Source organism: Pan troglodytes, chromosome 10 (assembly GCF_028858775.2).
Source record: "Pan troglodytes isolate AG18354 chromosome 10, NHGRI_mPanTro3-v2.0_pri, whole genome shotgun sequence".
Classification (NCBI taxonomy): domain Eukaryota; kingdom Metazoa; phylum Chordata; class Mammalia; order Primates; family Hominidae; genus Pan; species Pan troglodytes.
This window is the reverse complement of record NC_072408.2, coordinates 101299462-101313642: the sequence shown is the minus strand read 5'-3', so window position 1 is coordinate 101313642 and position 14181 is coordinate 101299462. Positions and strand designations below refer to the sequence as shown.

Here is a 14181-nt window from a genome sequence, read left to right as displayed (position 1 = left end):
TGTATCTAAAATAGGTTTTAGACCTGGATAATTCCAGATAATGGTAAAAGTTTTTGTGTTTTGTTTTTAAAAAAACATATATGAGTATCTGCCTAGATATATGAAAATCATGAGGTATAGAGTACAATTCTTTGTTATGTGAGCGTTGCTGTGGCAGCTATAGGAGCGTACTGGTCAGCTCTTCGAGAACCTGCGGTAAACACTGTAGTTAGGGACAGCCACTTAACTGCCACACCTTGGAGTCATTGCAGGATTCATGCTGAGTACACGCTCTTCCTCTGGCTCTTCCTCCGCTGCTTTCAGCCAGTGACTGAGTCTGGTGAAGGCAGATCATTCCTGCCCAATGTGGGACTCCTCTAATGGGTTATCTTTGTTCTGATGACTCTCTGTAGGCTTGGTTATTTTCACAGAACTGCATTACAGCCTAAGGCTCTTCCTATTTTTTTTTTTTTAACAGTCCAGAAGTCTTTTTTTAACACCTATTATGCCATGAATTTCTATTCTTCTTTTCTTCCTTTTCTCCATTCACAGGTGTCACTCTCTGGAGGCTCTTTCTGCCTACTCCTTCTTGCTTTTTATCCTTCACAGACATTTTCCTCAATAAATCTAATTCTGTCTTGGTGTCTGCTTCATGGAAGACTCAAACTGACAGCTACTACTGGGAGTGACCTCAGAAAGCAAATAGTAAGACAGGGTTTAGAGAGTCCATCACTTACCACCCAGCTGGTAAGGCCAACTCATTCTGAATGGAATTTGGGGCACAGATAGTACTTGACACAAGGTAGAAGTTCAATTGCTAAAGTTTTCACTGGTTGTGAGCTGGGAAAAAGTCTCAGTGTAGGGAATATCCTTGCCTGTATAATGATTTGGGCATTTAAAAGATCTTAGTGAGTAGAGTGGTTATTACTAAGTTGTATTGATGCCCCACGGAGAGAGAATGAGAAACTTTGAAGGCTGTTTACAAACAGAGCCCAAGTGTGAGAATGAGAGGCCTCTCTTGGAGCTTATTCAAAACTGGACATAGTCATAGAGTTGATGGGTCCAGCGACAGATCATCATTACTTTAGGGGCAAAATAGGCAGATATTAAGAGATTAAGAGTGCTGCTTAACATGTACAAGCAGAAGGCAAGAATGGAGGGGCAGGAGGCTAAGGGAGGCTAAAGACATTTCAATAAATGTCTTTGTTGTTCATCCTCAACTTAAGCAAATTTTCAGATCTAGAGCCCACTGACTGAGGAGGTAGCTAGGTCCCTAGGAGGACCCTGCAACATTGTGGCAAGTAGATATTTTAATGATTCCTCCTATCATTCTCCAAAAGGAGTTAGGGCATACACTTGGGTAGGGCATTTACACTGGGAAACGGGAGTGCCCAGTCATTTCAGAGGAGCTTTGGGCCTAGGGACTAAGTCGACTTTGGTAACTGGAGACCCAAAGTGTTATCATGGCTTCCCCTGTGTGTGGAAAATTATGAGAATAAGTAATAAAGTCTTAGCTAAAGTCTGCACACAGTGAATTCACTGGGTCTGAAGACCCATCTGCTAGGTATTTCTTTGTCCCTGAGTATATAATTACAACAGACATCATTGGCAGTGGAAGTACTGGGTCCTTGAGCTGTTAAAGAGCTATCATAATGAGAAGACCAACTGAAAGCCTTTGAAACTGTCCCCCACCCTAGCCAAGATAGAATATAAATGACATTGTGTCCCACAGGAGATTAGTACCACATTTGTATCCTACAGAGTGAATGCAGGCTACCACAGCAAGTTTAAACAAGTAGTACTCTCAACTGAAACTATGCTGGACATGGTATAATTGCTAAGGCAGATTAATAAGGCCTCAGTCACATAGTTTGTAGACACTGATTTGATGGATGCATTATTTTATATTCCAATCAGAAATAAGGATAAGAAATAATTCACATTCATGTGGAGGAGACAATATTTATTTCCAGCTTTGTCCAAGGACCATGTTAACTCTTCTACTCTCTATTGTAATACAGTCAGAAGAGATCTGGACTGTCTGGACATCCAGTGTGTAACATCACATTGATATGTTAAATCAACAATATTCAGACTGAGCATGATGAGCAAGATGTGGCTTGTATACTAGAGGTCTTGGTAAGACATGTATCCAGAGAGTGGGAGATACACTCTTAAGAAGATTCAAGAATTTGTGACTTCCGTAAAGTTTTTTCAAGGTCCAGTAGTCAGTGGCCTGTGGAGACATCCCCTCCAGGATAAAAGACAAATTTCTGCATCTTGCATCTCCTACTATAATGAAGCCCAATGCCTGGTGGGCCTTTTTGGGTTCTGGAAGCAATGAATTCCATACCTAGGAATACTGCTTTGGTTCACATGTAGGCAACATGTAAGTCTGCCTACTGTGAGTGCAGAGATGAAGGCTACACATGAGCCCAAGAGCATGAATTCCTACTTACCAAGGCCAATATAGCTACTTGTCTCTGAAGGTCTAATTTGCCAGCAACAGAGACCAACCCTGAGTCTCTGATATGGCACTATTACTTGAGAAGACAAACCAGCCACTTGGTGGCAAGTCAACAACACTGTGCCCTTTCCATTCTGGAGTGGCCAGCAGTTTATCCTTACAGGGATACATATTTATTCTGGGTATGGGTTTGCCCTTCTTGGCTTCAGAGCCACAGCCCATACCACTATCTAGAGGCTTAAAGAAGGCCTGATCCACAGGTATAGTATCCAACTCAACACAGGATCCAAACAGGGGATCCATTTCATAGTAAAGGTGGTATGAGTATGAACTAATGACTAAGGGATCTACTGGTTTTATCACATACTGCACCATCTGGAGCAGCCAGCCTGATAGAGCACTGGGCAACCTACTGAAGGTGCAGCTGGAGTGCCGATTTGGAGGCAATATTCTGCAAGAACAGAGTGCCACTTTTCAAGATCAGTATATATACTAAATCAGGGAGCTCTAAAGGCACTGTCCCTAATAGGAAGAATACATGGGTCCAGGAAAAAGGCAGAGGAAGAAGAAGTGGCCCTACTTACCATCCACCCAAACGACTCATCGGGGAACTTTGTGCTTTCTGTTCCTGCAACTCTGGGTTTTGAAGGTTTAGAAGTCCTGGTCCCCAAAGTGGGGTGAATTCTTGCCAGGAAATGCAAGGAAGGTCCCACTGAACTACAAGCTATGGCAACTGTTTGGGCATTTTGGACTCTTTGTGTCAAGGTGCCAGCAGGCAGGAAGAGGAATCCCCATCTTGGCAGGGGTAACTGACCTAGATCAACAGGAAGCAGAAGGGCTACTTTTACACAATGGGCAGAGAAAAATATGTGGCCCCTAGGTGATCCACTTGGGAGTCTTTTGAGACTTACTTGTAACTGTGGAAGGACATGTACAACAATCACATGAGGTATGTGTAATTGCCAATAAATATATATTTCTCATCAGGAATGAGGATTTGGGTCACACCAGGTTACACCACTAAGATCTGTGGAAGTGACTGCTGAAGGAGAGGAGAACTTGAAATTGGTATGGAAGAGGAAGATAAGTAGCAGTTGCAGCTTTGAAACCAACTGAGTGACAGGGATTATGGTTTGTCCCAATAACCCCCTTTGTCTAAGTTTTCCCTCAAGAAGTGAGGTCCAGAGGAATCAGAAAAGCTACTCCCAGAACATGAGAGGTTCAACAGAGAACCTGCTGGAAGGACTAGAAAGGAAAAATAGAGTTGAGGAAACCATGAAGAAGACAATATAGATGAAAATGCTTCTAAAGTTACAGAAATATCAGGAAATAATACTGATGAAGATGAAGCAGATGACAAAGATGAAGGAACCAAAAAGGAATCCTTTGACAAAATGCCTCCAGCATCCATTAAAAATGGCAGTGATTCACCTCCAAAACTCAAGATACAAAACAAAAATGCCAAGAAAATGCCTCCCAACCTGGCCTATTGAGAAGCAGCTAATGGCCAAGTAATCAAACTAGTACAGCATTTGCTAATGGCGATATGAAGATTTTCTAACAAAAAATACACAAGAGTTTGCCTGTAAGTCAGGTGAAGGGTTCCAGATCATCAACTAAAAATAAGGTTAGCTGTTATGCTAAACCTGTGACTGCAAATGAAATTGACAATGAAGTGGGACCCTCAGAGTCTAAACGAGAAAGAACAGGGGTGAATCTGTGATAAGATTATTGATGCTCTAGGCAAGGTGAAGCCACCTCTGTTAAGGTCTGGTGCTATCCCTCCTGATAACCATCAGCAAAATGGAAAAGATGCCATGAAGTTTCCCTAAGGTTTCCAAACGGTTTTTGAGGTCAAAAGAAGAAACAAATCTGCTATAATTCGATACAAAATGTGAACACTTATGCAGCCTGGGAAGTTAATTCATCTTGTTTTCCATGCAGGATCTCAACTCCCAAGCCTTATCTCCCCAAACTTCTCATTTTGTGTCCAACTTTAACCTGGATTAAAAAAAGATAAAAGAAAAAGATAAAGAAAACATCAAAATCATCACCTTGGCATGTCTTGACATGTTATGACTTATGTATATCATCTTGTTCTCCTGCTTTACAAGCAAAAGTATCTCAGTAAAGTATCTTTTTTTTTTTGCTTTAAAGAGAAAGAGAGAGAGATGGAGAGAGAGAAAGAGAGAGAGAGAGAGAGAGAGAGAGAACCTGCTGTGAGGACTGTAGCTAGCTGACAGTCTTCTAGTATTATTCCTTGGAGATTCATCATGGCATTTATGATTTGGCCTTACCCTACCCAAACTTCCTCAATGGCTGAGCACAGCAGGGGTAATAGAGCCAGGCCACATCTGGTCAAATTGGAACCCCCTCAAATGGTCAGTCTTTGCTCTGTGGCTCCCTATTGGCCTGGCCAAGACATTCCTAGAGCTGTTATTATAATCTAAGGCTGTTCCTACTGAATCCACCTCCCTCTTCTCATGACATTGACATGGGTGTCAGATCTGCATCCCAGTCTCAAACTCTCCCTGCTAACTGCTTCCTCTTCCCTATAGCCATTTCCCCCAATCCATCTCTTCCATGTCTGTCTTAGTGTCTGCTTCTCTGTGGACCTGAACTGACCAAAGTCCCATTTACAGTAGGATGTCTAGCATCCCTGGCCTCTCTCACAAAGGCTGGCAGCACTGTCCTTCCAATCTTGAGGCAACTAATGACACCCTCCACTGATTTCTTTAATAAAATGTTTCTATTGAGAACCACTCACTCAGAGAATAAATCAAGATCACAAATTTTAGAGCTAGAAGAGGTCTTACAGATAAAGAAAAATTAAGGAACAGAGAAGCTTAATGACTTCCTCTATTTATTTTCTCCTTTCCTATAGTGCCGTCACCTTCTACTCATTCCCTAATCCAATTCTTGCACGTCAACTGGAACTGATAAGTTTTGAATAGTGAGTTGTAAGTATCAAAGAGGCTGCAAGCCTCAATTCAGAGAAAAATTTAGGAAATGATCACCTTCTGAAAGTGATGCTAGGAAAAAAAATCAGTATATGGTAGATAAAATTAGCCATCTGTATAAGTAACTCACCCTTGGACTTGGCTTTGAATTTATTACTTTTGTGATCAAGGTGCTTTCCAAGATTCCATCAAGTCACATGGATATAGTCTCAGGAAGACAATCTTCAAATGCGGAGGTACTGTGGAGTATAAGTAGTAGACAGTATTGTCTAAAAAAGATTCAAGAATTTTAGCTGTTTAGTTGTTTGATGAGTTTATAGCAGAGACCATTTTCACTTTAATTCAATAAATATTCATCTAATACATTTATTTACTGATTGCCTACTGTGTGCCAAGCATTATATTAAGCACAAGGCATACAATGGTAAACAGGACATGATCCTTCCCCTCAAAGAACTCATTAGTTGGAACATGTTATTTTTAATGGGGAGATATCAACCCTCAAGGGGGCAAAAAACCTTAGATATTACAACGGTCCTTGGCCCTCCAAAGAGCCACAGTACATAAACAGACATACAGTATATCTGTGATTTAAGATTTCATGGGGGTGGGAGGAGCAATGAGGAAAGTGGTGTCTAAAATGGCTGCTTAGGGGATCAATTATGAAAACAAGGCTAAGAAATACGGTCTAGAAGAAGAAAAAAGGAGAGAAAAAGAAAGAAGATGAAAGAGAAGGAAAGAAAATAAAAGTAGAATGATGAAAAAGAAAAAGGAAAGGAGGAAAGAAGAGATAATTAAAGGAGAAGGTATATGAAATTTTAAGACAAAAATAGGTTTGTCTACCACCAAGCCATATGACATATAACTTTTTTTCCTTGACATTCTGAAATACAAGCTTAGTCTTCTTACATTATTTCTGGCTCTGGCAACAAAGTATTAAAGGAAATGCAATACTGGAATGCCTACCGTTTATAAGAATTCCTTATCCTAAAGCATTCTGTTTCTTGCACAAATACTCCAAATGTCCGTACCTTTTTTCATTTAAAGCTTAAACTTACTTTGGGAGGCCGAGGCGGATGGATCATGAGGTCAAGTGATCGAGACCAGCCTGGCCAACATGGTGAAACCTCATGTCTACTAAAAATACAAAAAAATTAGCTGGGTGTGGTGGTACGCACCTGTAATCCCAGCTACGGGGGGTGCTGAGGCAGGAGAATCGCTTGAACTCTGGAGGCAGAGGTTGTAGTGAGCCGAGATCACACCACTGCACTCCAGCCTGGGCAACAGAGCGAGACTCTGTCTCAGAAAAAAAAACCAAAAAACAAAAAAACAAACAAAAAAAAACACCCTGAAACTTGTTTGTATACATTGAAGTACAGTGAAATAAAAAATTAAAATTACACTTGTATGATAATTTCCTTATTGGGTTCCTAAAAACCCTATTATTCCATTTACCTGTAATACAAATTTTGTTAGCTTCACAATATTGAAGTCCTTAATTCATAGCAATTATTTATTTCATTTATCTGCCATAGTAGAGTAACCCATTTGTTATTGTTTGAGAGCTGATTAAATTTTTTTGCAGTTTGGATTTATCCCTAGGACCTTTCCCTTGCTCCGAGTATGAGTGCACCAACTTTCTGATTACTAGTCTGATTTCTTGGGTTATCTTGATATAAGGAAAAGAGTTCTCTTGCTAGCAAACATTAGTATTTCAGTGAATAGAAAAGTATTTCTATTAGCACTTTAAAATATGTTTTATGGTGGTATAATCAACAGAATAAAATACACATATCTTACTCAATTTGATGAATTTTGACAACTGTATATCCTGTGTAATTACCACTTGAAACAAAATATAATCTATCATCTTAGAAAGTTCCCTTGGACTCCTTTCAATCACTGTCCCCTATAACCACTTAGAAATTTCTAAAACTAGATGGTCTTTCTTGGATTTCATACAAATAGAACAATACGGTTTGTATTCTGTTGTGCCTGGCTTCTTCTGTTTATCAAAATATTTGTGAGACTTACTCATGTTGTCAGGTATACCAGCAGTTTGTTCCTTTGTATTGCTGAGTTGTATTCCGTTGTAAGAATATATATCATTTTTAAATTGTATCTGTTTTCCTGTTGATATACATTTAGGTTATTAGTTTTCGGTTATTATGAATAAGGTTGCTCTAAACATTCTTTGTGTAAGTTTTCTTGTGAAGTTGCATTTTCGTGTCTCTTGGGTAACTAAGTGAAATTGATGAGCCATGAATAAGGTAGATGAAAGTACAATGAAAAGAAATTGCCAAGTACTTTTCCAAAGTATTTTACACTCACATCAGCAATGTGTAAGTTCCAGCTGTTTCACATCTTTGTTAATGTTTGGGCTACTACACTTTATTTCAGCACCTTGGAATGTCTGTGAAATGAAATCCTCTGTAGATTTAATTTTCATTCCCTTGATGATCAAAGATATTAAGTACTTCCTCCATTTTTTTGTTGTGTTAAAATACACATAACATAAAAACCATTTTGTAGTGTACAGTTCCATCGTATTAAATACTGTACATTCATAAATGTGCAACCATCACCAGCATCTATCTCCAGAATTCTCTTTATCTTGTAAAACTGAAACTATACCCATTAAGCAGTAACTCCCCAGATCCCCCACCCCACCAGCCCCTGGCAAACACCATTCTACTGTCTCTGTACTTTTGACTCCTTTAAGTACCTCAGATAAGTGGAATAATATGGACCAGTACCATTCCATGGCCTGTTAGGAACTGGGCTGCAAAGCAGGGAGCGACAGGTGAGCAAGCAAAGCTTCATTTGTATTTACAGCCATTCCCCATCGCTCACATTACCGCCTGAGCGCTGCGTCCTGTCAGATCAGCGGCGGCATTAGATTCTCATAGGAGTGCGAACCCTGTTGTGAACTGTGCATGTGAGGGATCGAGGTTGTATGCTCCTTATGAGAATCATGATCTGTCACTGTCTTCCATCACCCCCAGATGGGACCATCTAGTTACAGGAAAACAAGCTCAGGGCTCCCACTGATTCTACATTATGGTGAGTTGTATAATTATTTCATATTACAGTGTAATAATAGAAATAAAATACACAAATGTAATGCGCCCGAATCATCCTGAAACCACCCCCCCACCCATCAATCTGTGGAAAAATTGTCTTCCACGAAACTGGTGCCAAAAAGGTTGGGGACCACTGTTCTATTGTATGTATATACTATATTGCTCATTCATTTATCTGTGGATGGAGACTTGTGATGTTTCCACATTTTAGCTATTGTGAATAATGCTGGTTGTGAACATGGGTGTGCAAATCTCTTTTTTTTCTAGCTCCATTTCTGAGTATGGAGAGACGTATTTTCAATTATTTTAGGTATATACCCATAAATGGAATTGCTAGATTATATAACTCTATTTTTAATTTTTTGAGGAGCCTCCATACTGTTTTCTGTAATGGCTCTACTATTTTAATTCCCATCAACAGTGCACAAGGATTCCAATTTTTCCACATCCTTGCTAATATTTTTTTTAAATAGTAGCCACCCTAATGAGTGTGAGGTGGTGTCTCATTATACTTTTGATTTGCATCCTAATGATTAGTTAAATTGGGCATTTTTTCATATGCTTATTGGCCATTTGTATATTTGCTTTGGAGAAATGTCTATTCGTGTCCCTTGCCATCTATTTACTTATTTAGAGATGGAGTCTTGCTCTGTCACCTAGGGTGGAGTGCAGTGGTGTGATCTTGGCTCACTGCAGCCTCTGCCTCCCAGGCTCAAGTGATCCTCCCATCTCAGCCTCCTGAGTAGCTGGGATTATAGGCAAGCACCACCATGCCTGGCTAATTTTTTGTATTTTTGGTAGAGATGGGGTTTTACCATATTGTCCAGGCTGGTCTTGAACTCTTGAGTTCAACTGATCTGCCCCCCTCGGTCTCCCAAAGTGCTGGGATTACAGGCATCAGCCACCATGCCCGGCCTCCTCTGCCCATTTTAAAATTGTATTCTTTGTTAGGAGTTCTCTATATATTCTGAATATCAATCACTTATCAGATATGACTTGAAAATATTTTCTCCTGTTCTGTGGCTTGCCTTTTTACTCTGTTGATAGTGTCATCTGATATACAAAATTTTAAAATTTTCATAAAGTGAAATTTGTCTATTTTTTCTTTTGTTGCCTAGGCCTTTGGTTTAATATCCAAGAAATCAATGTCAAATCCAATGCTATGAAGCTTTTGTTCTGTGTTTTCTTCTACGAGTTTTATAGTTTTAAGTCTTATGTTTATGTCTTTTATCCATTTTGAGTTAATTTTTGTATGGTGTTGGGTAAGGGTTCAACTTCATTCTGGGTCTGGTTTTCCCAGCACTATTTGTTGAAAAGACTGTCCTTTCCCCATTGAATGGTCTTGGCACCCTTATCAAAAACTACTTGATCATAAATGAGGGAGTTTATTTTTAGGCTCTCCATTCTATTTCATTGGTCTATGTCTGTCTTTACACCAATACTACACTGTTTTAATTACTATAGCTTTGTAGTAAGTTTTGAAATCAGTAAGTGTGAGTACTTGAGCTTTGTTCTTTTTTCAAGATTGTTTTGACTATTTCAGTTCCCTTGAGATTCCATATGAATTTTAGGATGATTTTTCCATTTCTGCAAAAATTGTCATTGGGATTTTAATAACGATTGCATAATGTGTTGATTGTTTCATACAGTATTGACATTTTAATACTGCTCCAATCCATGAACATAGATGTGTTTCCATTTATTTATATCTTCTTTAATTTCTTTTGCAGTGTTTTGTAGCTTGCATGTGTAAGTCTTTCACCTCCTTGGTTAATTCCTAAGCATTTTATTCTTTTTGATGTTATCATACATCAAAATGATACTTTTGGAATTTTCTTTTCAGATTGTTGTTAGTGTATAAATAGTAAGAGCTGATTTTTGTGTGTTGACTTTGTATCCTGCTACTTTCTGAATTCATTCATTAGTTCTGTTTTGTGAAATCTTTAGGATTTTCTTCAAGATCTTATCATCTGTGACAGATATTCAGGAACTTTTAAATGTATTTATTAACCATTTGTATATCTTTCATGAAGGGAAAGTTCATGTCTTTGCTATTAGCTTAAATGAGTTATTGTTAATAACTATTTTTATTGTTAGCTTGTAGAAGTCCTTTGCCAGATACATGTGTAGTGAATATTTCCCAGTCTGTAGCTTAATGGTAACTTTGAAGAGCAAGTATTTCAATAAACTCCAATCTTTCAATTTTTTTCTTTTTATGGTTAGTGTTTTTTATGTCTCATGCAATAAATATCTGCCTACTCCAAGGTTATTAAGAGATTCTTCTGTTTTCTTTTAGAAGTTTTATGGATCTTGGTTTTATGTTAGGCCTAGGAGGCATCTCGAATTTCTGTGTATGGAGATGAAAGGTTGAAGTTCTTTTTGTTTTCCCTAAATAGTTATCCAGTTGTTTTAGTAATATTTATTAATCAATTTTTTTTCTTATTGAATTGCTTTGATGCCTTGGTCAAAAATGAAATGACTTTATATGTATAGATCTATTTTTAGACTTTAATCTGTTCTATTTAACTACTAGTTTATCCTTTGGAAATAACAGTCTTGATTACTATAACTTTATAAAAGGCTTGAAATCAGGTAGTATGTCTTCCAATTTTGTTCTTTTTAAAGATTATTTTGGCTATTCTAGATCCTTCATTTTTTCACATAAATTTTGGATTTTGTCCTAAAAAAAAAAGCCTGCTGGATTTTTTTTTGTGAGATAATTTTGTATTTTTATTTCAATAGTTTTTGGAAAAAGGTGGTTTTTGTTACATGGATAAGTTCTTTAGTGGTGATTTATTAGATTTTGGTGCAACCATCAACCTAGTAGTATACACTGTACTCAATGCGTAGTTTTTTATTCCTTAACCTGCTGGAATTCTGATATGGAAAATCCACAAATCAATTTAGGAAGAATAGACAGGATAATATTACTGAGTGTTCCCATCCATGAATATAAAATATTTCTCTATTATTTAAGTCTTCTTTAATTATCTTCTATCCATGTTTTGTGTTTGCTCTTTTTTTTTTTTGAGACAGGGTCTCACTCTGTCACCCAGGCTGGAGTGCAGTTGCATGATCTCAGCTCACTGCAGCCTCCACCTCCTGGGTTCAAGTGATTCTTGTGCCTCAGCCTCCAGAGTAGCTGGGATCACAGGTGCACACCACCACACTCGGTTAATTTTTGTATTTTTAGTAGAGACGGGGTTTTGCCATGTTGGCCAGGCTGTCTCAAACTCCTGACCTCAAGCAGTCCACCTGCCTCAGCCTCCCAAAGTGCTGGAATTATAGGCATGACCCACTGCACCCGGACTCATTTTATTGTTTTTCAATACAGAGATCTTGCACATCTTGTGTTAAGTTTATTCCAAGGTTTCAGATGTTTCTGGATACATTATAAATGGTATTGTTTACAATTCCACTTTCTATTGCTAGTATATAGAATTGATTTTTGCTATACTGAGCATGAATCTTATCACTTGTTAAATGAAGTTACTATTTCTTGTACTTTTTTTTTTTTTTTTTTTTTTTTTTTTAGACAAGAGTTTTGCTCTTGCTGCCCAAGCTGTAGTGCAATGGCATGATCTTGGATCACTGCAACCTCCACCTCCCGAGTTCAAGCGATTCTTCTGCCTCAGCCTCCCAAGTAGCTGGGATTACAGGCATGCACCACCACGCCCGGCTAATTTTCTGTAATTTTGGTAGAGACAGGGTTTCTCCATGTTGGTCAGGCTGGTCTCAAACTCCTGACCTCAGGTGATCTGCCCGCCTCGGCCTCCCAAAGTGCTGGGATTACAGGCGTGAGCCACCGCACCCCACACCTGGCCTCTCTTACCTTTTTTATATATTCCATAGGGTTTTGTATGCACACAATCATATTGTCTGTGAATATAATTTTACAATAGTCTCCCCTTACCTGCAGTTTTGGTTTCTGTGGTTTCAGTTACCTGTGGTCAACCTTGGTCCAAAAATACTAAATGGAAAATTCTAGAAATAATTCATGTTTTAAATTGCGTGCTGTCCTGAGTAGCGTGATGAAATCTCATGCTACTCTGTTCCATCGTGCCTGGAATCATCTCTTTGTCTAGTATATCCATGCTGTATATGCTACCCACCTGTTAGTCACTTAGTAGCCAACTTGGTTATAAGATCATCATTATTATGATGCTGGTGTTCAAGGTCCATAGTAGCCTAAAACTATGTCACAATGCCTACCTCATTCACTTTACTTCCTCTTGTCATGTAGGTATTTTATCATCTCACATCATTGCAAGAATAGTACAGTATCTTGGGAGACCAGTCACATACCTTTTGTTACAGCATATTGTTATAACTGTTCTATTTCATTATTGTTGTTAGTCTCTTACTGGGCCTAATTTATAAATTAAACTTTATCATAGGTATGTATACATAGAAAAAAAATAGAGTGTATATAGGGTTTGGCACAATCCATTGTTTCAGGTTTCCACTGGGGGTCTTGGAATGTATCCGCAGCAGATAAGGGGGAACAACTGTACTTATTTCTTCCCATTTTAAAAATTGAGATTTGATTCACATGCCATAAAATTCACTTTTAAGGCATATAATTTGGTGATTTTTAGCATATTCACAAAGTTGTACAACCATCACCACTATTTTACTTCAGGATATCTTCATCATTCCAAATATAAACTCCATACTTACTAGCAGTCAATCTCCACTGTCCCAGTCCCCAGCCCCTATTAATCTATTTTCTTTCCCTATGGATTTGCCCATTATTGACATTTCATATAAATGGAATTATATAAAATGTGGCTTTCACTTAGCATATAATGTGTTTAAGGTTCATCAATTTGTAGCATGAATCAGTAGTTCATTCCTTTTAATGGCTGAATAGTATTCCATTGTATGGATACACCATAGTCTGTTCATTCATTCACCAGTTGATGGGCATTTGTGTTGTTTCTACTTTTGGTCATTATGAATAATGTTGCTATGAACGTTTGTGCACAAGTTTTTGAGTGAATGTATTTTCCAATTTACATAGGTACATATCTAAGAGTGAAATTGCTGGGTCATATGGTAAACTTATGTTTAACCTCTTGAGGAACTGCCAAACTATTCCCAAAGTAGTGGCAACATTTTTAATTCCCATCACCAGAGTATGAGGGTTCCAATTTCTCCATGTCCTAACACTTGTTCTTGTCCATTCGTTAAAAAATTACAGCCACCCTAGTGAAGTGGTATCACCTGGTTTTGATGTGTATTTCCCTAATGACTAATTACATTGAGCATCTTTTCATGTGCTTATGGCCATTTGTATATCTTCTTTGATGTTTATTGAAATCCTTTGTCCATTTTTAAATTGGATTCTTTTTATTGTTGAATTATGAGTTCTTTATATTCTGAACAGTGCACCCTTACCAGATATATGATTTTCAGAATATTTTCTCCCATTCTGTGGGTTGTCTGTTCACTTTCTTGATATTGTTCTTTGAAGAATTTTTTTTTTTTTTTTTTTTTTTTGAGATGTAGTCTTGCTCTGTCACCCAGGCTGGAGGACAGTGGCGCAATCTTGGCTCACTGCAACTTCTGCCTCCTGGGTTCAAGCAATTCTCCTGCCTCAGCCTCCCGAGTAGCTGGGATCACAGGTGCACGCCATTATACCTGGCTAATTTTTGTATTTTTAGTAGAGACGGGGTTTCACCATGTTGAC

General features: G+C 38.3%; 1 long non-coding RNA gene across 1 annotated transcript; it reads right to left on the bottom strand.

Annotated features, from left to right (window-relative positions):
- Nucleotides 1–1923: 1923 nt before the first annotated feature.
- On the bottom strand, nucleotides 1924–12621 carry LOC129136678 (uncharacterized). The gene is made up of 3 exons (XR_008538559.2): nucleotides 12403–12621; nucleotides 5537–5675; nucleotides 1924–4447 (listed from the first exon to the last, which is right to left on the bottom strand). It is a non-coding gene; the product is annotated as an uncharacterized LOC129136678 (long non-coding RNA).
- Between the last annotated feature and the right edge of the window lie 1560 nt (nucleotides 12622–14181).